This window comes from Amblyraja radiata, chromosome 4 (genome assembly GCF_010909765.2).
Source record: "Amblyraja radiata isolate CabotCenter1 chromosome 4, sAmbRad1.1.pri, whole genome shotgun sequence".
Taxonomy (NCBI): Eukaryota; Metazoa; Chordata; class Chondrichthyes; order Rajiformes; family Rajidae; genus Amblyraja; species Amblyraja radiata.
The window spans coordinates 89,351,556-89,358,634 of NC_045959.1; positions in this window are offsets into that span (position 1 = coordinate 89,351,556).

Genomic DNA, 7,079 nt, shown 5'->3' on the forward strand with positions numbered 1-7,079 from the left:
TCTATGTTCTTCCCTTCTTCTACCTCATCAATAGGTACTTGGGCCTCATCAGTCGGGTACTACGCAAAATACAGTGGACTAAACCCACAGTCATGGTTCCCAGTGGTCCTCGACATGGCCATTAAAAGACTACTGCTGGGCCTGGATTGCAGAATTGGGAAGACCACTGCTGGGCCTGGATCAGACAGCACTATCAACATGATGACAGCATTCCGTCGCATGTCCACTAGGGAACATACCTGACGAACATCAAGAAGTGGGAAGAAACTGCTCAAACACAGCAACTACACATTCATCTACAACAAAAACCTGTACTGGAGTTCTGGCAGGACTTCACCACAATAAAGGATTCAGCCAGAAGTGCTCTGTCAGCCTACTTAACTCAGGCACCAGGACCACAGGCCATAGGGTCCCTCCCGCTGGTGTTCAAATTCAGGAGAGGTTAATCCCCCAGACCCAGGTACACCCAAATCTGGGATGTCAGTGTGGACCTGACGTACCATAGGGCATGGTCACCAGCCAGATCCCTCAACCTGGAACAGCCCACCCTGAAGGGACATGCTGATGGCCTTGTCTCAGCACAAAGAGTCCAGTTCCTCCATCCATTACGATTGGACAATATGGTCCACTACACCACGTTACATTACTATCAGGGACTGGGAAAACAGAGCAGACAAGGAACATCAGGTCTAGTCATGGAATTCCGGGCATACCCACCTGAACCACGGTTATGTGTCAAGACCCACTTATTGAACTACATCGACACAATAAGTAATCCTCGAGGGAGAGAAAAAGCCTTATGGGTCAGCCACAAGAAACGTTATGGTCAGGTGATGAGCCAAACTATCTCAAGTGGCTCAAGCAGGTACTGGGAGTCGCTGGAGTACATATTAATGTGTATAAATCTTACTCCACCAGGACAGCATCCACATCAGTGACTAAGAGGATGGACGTGCCAATGGACCACATCCTGGCTACAGCGGGGTGGTCTAGGGAGTATACGTTCCAAACTTTTATAACAAACCACTCACAGAACCTGTATCGTTTGCAGAAAAAGAATCTGCAAAAAATATATAATTTAAGCCCAGGGGAGCATTTGGTCTTGTTGTTGTTAATAACACCATTATTGTTTTTACAAACAGATTCATGGTTGATTACGATAACATACTTCCTCCCTCGAAAGACTTCGGCAGCGAGTGAAGTATGAACTGTTACACGGTTTGAAATCACAGAGCTTTAAAAGCTTCACGCAGTCACTCACGTGACTCCGAAGTAAAATAGTAAGATTAAACGATACCTTACCAGTTTGAAGTTTGATCTGTATTTTATGAGGAGTTACGATGAGGGATTACGTGTCCTCCGCTCCCACCCTCAATAATATGGGTCAAACTGATAACTAAGGTCTCCTTTTCTTTACTATGTTTATTTCAATAACTGTGTCTGTCTGTGATTCCACACCGCTGCTTTGAAGTATGTCGCGCATGCGTGCTGAGCGGGCTCTTCACGTAATCCCTCATCGTAATTCCTCATAAAATACAGATCAAACTTCAAACTGGTAAGTTCTCGTTTAATCTTACTATTACAAGGCAGTGTAAACTACTTTCCAAGATTCCTACCAATGTTGTCAGACACATTCGAGCCTTTGAGGAGATCGACCCACAATGATGCAGAGTGGGAATGGTCATCAGAACATGACACAGCAATGTCAAAGATCGAGGAGCTGTTGACAACGGCATCTATCCTGGCATACTACACACCAGATGAACAGCTGACCACACAATGTGATGCAAGCAAGACAGGTCTAGGTGCAACACTTATGCAGAAAGGACAACCACTGTCCTATGTGAGTCACGGATTGACACCAACCGAGCCGAGATATGCTCAAATTGAGAAGGAGGCACTAGCAATAGAGTTTGCCCTCGAGCGCTTCCATCAGTACACCTACGGACAGAGAGTGATCGTTGAGAGTGACCACAAGCCATTGGAAGTCATCATCAAAAAGCCTCTGCATAGAGCACCAAGAGATCTTCAGGGCATGATGATGAGGATGCTACACTATGGCATTGAGATCAAATGAGTAAAGGAAAAAGACATGCATCTAGCAGATATGCTCCCCTGAGCATACATCCCGGACACCACAGGATCGACCAGATTCACTGATGTCAACTGTTGAGTCCTTGAGCATAGGAGAGGACAAGGTCAAATGCATCCAAGCCCATATCAGGGAAGACGAAACACTACAGACCATTAAGAAAGTAATCCGAAATGGATGGCCTGATCACAAAGCAGAAGTCCCAGAGGCAGCACAACCGTACTTCAATGTCAGAGATGAGTTGAGTGTGCAAGGCGGTCTAGTATTCAGAGGAGAGAGAGTTGTAATCCCTGTCACTCTATACAAAGATATGAAGGAGACCCTCCACACCTCTCACCTAGGAGTAGAAGGAACCCTCAGACGTGATAGAGAGTGCATTTTCTGGCCCGGAATGAACTCTGATGTAAAGCAGTTCATTTCAACCTGTGAAGCCTGCAGGACGTACGAACAACAGAATCAGAAATAAACTGATGCCCCATTGTAAATAAGCTCTTCTATGCTCCCCCACAGTCTAGTTCAGACAATAAAACACTGATTCAAGCACTGCAACAACTAAACATTATTTTTGCATTGCACAATATGATACCTAAACCACCGCGGGTTCAATCCTTGTATCTGCCTGGCCAAGCCCTTCAGCCTCGTGCAAGCAGAGACATTCCAAAAGGCCACGCAGTCCCAAGCTCTCTTCCAGAAGATCGACAAAGGACCTCGTGAGGGCTGCCTTTTATTTTTTTTTTTTTTAATTTATTTATTAGAAGTAGACATATTATACAATGTAATTACATATTATAGTAGAAAAAAAACTTTTCATATACATCAGTCATACATTATTAAAATTTTCCATTATCAATTACTTCTGCTTCTAGTATTTTTATTTTTTATAGAAAGCGAGAAAAAGAGAGGGTAGAAAATTACAAATAAAAGAGGAAGCAAAAAAAAAAAACAAAAAAAAACACAACAGAAAAACAAGGAAGGTGGAATGGGTTACCTGTGATACATCAATGGAGATAGGTTCGTAGGTTATAAAGTATAGAGTATAGTTTTTCATCTGTTCCTGAGTTCAAGTTTCAGCTGGGTCCTCGTGCTGTGCTAGTCTATCCCTTCAGATAGTTAATGAATGGAGCCCAAATTTTATGGAAAAGATCTTGTTTGTCCATTAAGACAAGTCTAATTCTTTCTAAGTATAGGGTCTCCGACATTTCCGTAATCCACATTTTGATTGTGGGGGTTGTAGGGCCTTTCCAAAATTTTAATATTAATTTTTTTCCGGTTATTATACTGTAATTGAGGAAGTTTCTTTGGTTTGTTGTGAGTGTTAAGCTTTGTTCTGATATTCCAAGTATTATTAATTTTGTGTCTGGGTCCAATTTTGTATTAATAACTTTTGAAGTTATTTCAAAAATATCTGTCCAGAAATGTTTAAGTTTTATACAGTTTGCAAAAGTATGTGTTAAATTAGCCTCTAAATGTAGACATTTATCACAAATAGGAGAGATTTGTGGGAAAATTCTATTTAGTTTTATTTTAGAGAAGTGTAGTCTATGTAAGACCTTGAATTGTATTAAAATATGTCTGGCATTTAATGAACATTGATGTATTTGTTGTAAACTTTCGTCCCACATATCTTTCGTGATAGGATGACCTATTTCAATTTCCCATTTGTATCTATGTAGTTCGGTCGGTGGTACCTCGTTATTTAGTAGGGTGTTATAAATATAAGCTATTAGTTTTTCAGTATTAGGATGCTTGTTCAGACACTCATCAAGAATTTCTGATTCCCTATTCTTGTAAACTTGTGTATTAGATTTAACATAATCTCTAATTTGTAGATATCTGAAAAAATTATTTGAGTGCAGTCCATAATTCAGTTGTAACTCTTGAAATGAAAGAAAAGTACCTTTCCCATAAAGATGTCCTATATTTTTGATTCCATGATTTTTCCATTGTGTGAAACCTTTGTCCATAAAGGATGATTTGAACAAAGGATTATTTACAATGGGAAGGCAGAGTGGTATATTATTCAATTTTAAATCTTTTTTTATTTGTTTCCAAATTCGTATTCCACTATGTATTATGGGGTTTTCTTTATAGGTTTTTTTGTGCTGTTTTGTGGGGGCAAATATGATCGGTCCAATTTCAAAAGGTAGACAGTCTTCCTTTTCCATCATTAGCCAATCTGGTTGTTGGTCCATTTCTTCCAGCCAAAAATTCATGTTTTTAATATGGACTGCCCAAAAATAAAATAAGAAATTTGGCAAAGCCAGACCTCCATTTATCTTTGATTTACATAAGTGTTTTTTACTTATTCTATGATTCTTATAATCCCAGACAAAACTTGTAACAATGGAGTCGACTTTTTTGAAAAAAGTTTTTGGGATATATATCGGAATTAATTGAAGTAGGTACAGTAGTTGCGGTAAAAAAATCATTTTTATAGCATTAATTCTCCCAAGCATTGAAATGGGGAGTGTTTTCCAGTATTGAATATTCTTATGTAGTTTATTCAGTAAGGGTGGGAAATTTAGTTTAAATAAAGAGGTATATGTCTTAGTTACCCAGATTCCTAAGTATTTAAATTTATCTTTAACTATTTTAAAAGGGGATTGTTGTATTGTATGTAAATTAAATTTTGTTATTGGCATGATTTCGCTTTTATTCCAATTGATTCTATATCCCGAAAACTGACCAAATTGAGTTATTAGATTTAATAGGTTTGGAATACTAGTTTCTAATTTTGTAATATATATTAGTATATCATCTGCATATAAGGAGATTTTATTCCTTGTGTCTCTAGTATTGTATCCAAATATTCCTGGATGGTTTCTAACGCTTTCTGCTAGGGGTTCAATTGCAAGAGCAAATAATAGTGGGGATAGTGAACATCCTTGTCTACAGCCTCTAGAGAGATTAAATTTAGTTGATAACATTTTGTTTGTTAATATTCTAGCTGTTGGGTTAGAATATAACAATTTAACCCATGTACAGTACTTCTCTCCTAGTTGAAATTTTTCCATCACCGAAAATAAATATGGCCATTCTACCTGGTCAAATGCTTTTTCAGCATCTAACGAGATAATTGCTAGCTCTGCGTTGGGGATTCTATTGGAGTATATAATATTAAATAATCTTCTCAGATTAAAAAATGAATACCGTTTGGGGATAAACCCTGTTTGGTCAGGATGTATTAATTTACTGATCACTAAGCTCAATCTATTAGATAGAATCTTAGTTAATATTTTCTGATCAGTATTTAAGAGGGCTATAGCTCTGTATGAACCTGGGTCTTCAAGATCCTTGTCCGTTTTTGGTATAAGTATGATTGTTGATTCATTTAGAGTTTCTGGGAGTTTCTGTTGGGTATAAGCATATTTGTACATTGTCTGTAGGCGTGGGGAAAGCAAGTCATAAAATTTTTTATAAAATTCCGAATTTAGTCCATCGGGTCCTGCCGACTTTCCATTTTTTAAGGACTTTATTGATTCTTCAATGTCTTTTATCGTAATTTCAGCCCCTAGCAATTCTCTCTCTTTCTGATCTAGACCCGTAAACTTACAATTCTGTAAAAATGTTTCCATTCCCGTTGATTGTTCTGTTATTTTAGATGAATACAATTTTTGATAGTATTGTAGAAATCTATCATTAATATCTTTAGGCAATGTTAATGTTTCTCCCTTATCTGTTCTAATTTTGTATATTGTTTTTTCCCCGTCCAATTTGCGAAGTTGACGCGCTAATAGTTTTTGTGGTTTGTCACCAAATTCAAAATTTAATTGTTTTGTATGTTGATAAAGTTTTATAACTTGGTCTGAATAAATCTTGTTTAATTTATATTTCAATACTGCAATTTTATTGTGTTTTATCGTGGATGGTGCTGCTGCATTTTCTGTGTCTAATTGCTTTATTTCCATTTCCAGTTTCTTTTGTTTGGCCCTATTCTCTTTATTAAAAAATGATTGGGAAGAAATTAATGCTCCTCGTACAAATGCTTTAAATGTTTCCCAAAGAAGCGAGGCAGAGATTTCAGGGCTATCATTAGCCTCAAAAAACATTTTAATCTGTTTTACTAGATATTCATTACATGACTTATCTTTTAAGATTTGGGGATTAAATCTCCATTGTGACTGTGTCTCTGCCATTCCGTTTACTTTGATCATAAATGTTAATGGGGCATGGTCTGAGATTATGATGTTGTGATATTGTGAGTTATAGGTGAATGGGATAAGTTTTGAATCTACCAAAAAATAGTCTATCCTTGAGTAAGTTTTATGTACTGGTGAGTAAAATGAATATTCTCGGCCCGATGGATTTTCAATTCTCCAGACGTCCTTAATATTAGTGGTATTAATGTATGAATTTAAAAATTCACTTGATCGAGATTTTAGTTTTCTTTGAGTTGATGATCTGTCCAGACAAGCATCCAATGTACAATTTAAATCTCCACCAATTATTAAGTTTTGTTGTGTACCTTCCGGGATATTGTTAAGAATTCTCTTAAAAAACAGAGGGCTATCAAAATTTGGTCCATACACATTGAGGAGAGTCACCTTTTTTAAGTATAACTCCCCTATTATTATAATATATCTGCCTTCAATGTCTTCTATCGTTGATATATGTTTAAAGGGTATACCTTTACGAATTAATATTGCCACACCTCTTGATTTATGTGAGAATGAAGAATGGTACGCTTTAGCAATCCATTTTGCTTTCAGTCTATGTTGTGCTTCCTTTTTAAGATGTGTCTCCTGGAGAAATATTATATCTGTTTTCAATGATTTTAAATGTGCTAACACTTTGCCTCTCTTGATAGGTTCATTAATTCCCTTAACATTCCAACTACAGAATTTAATTCCCTCACCCCCAATTTTTATATTCATGTCTTGCATCTTGTGATTAAGTGGTAGAGCAGATGATTCAGCACACTCAGCCCTACCTTATACTTGAACTTCAGGTAGATGAATTTTAGGTCACGTCTGTTTTCCATCCGAAC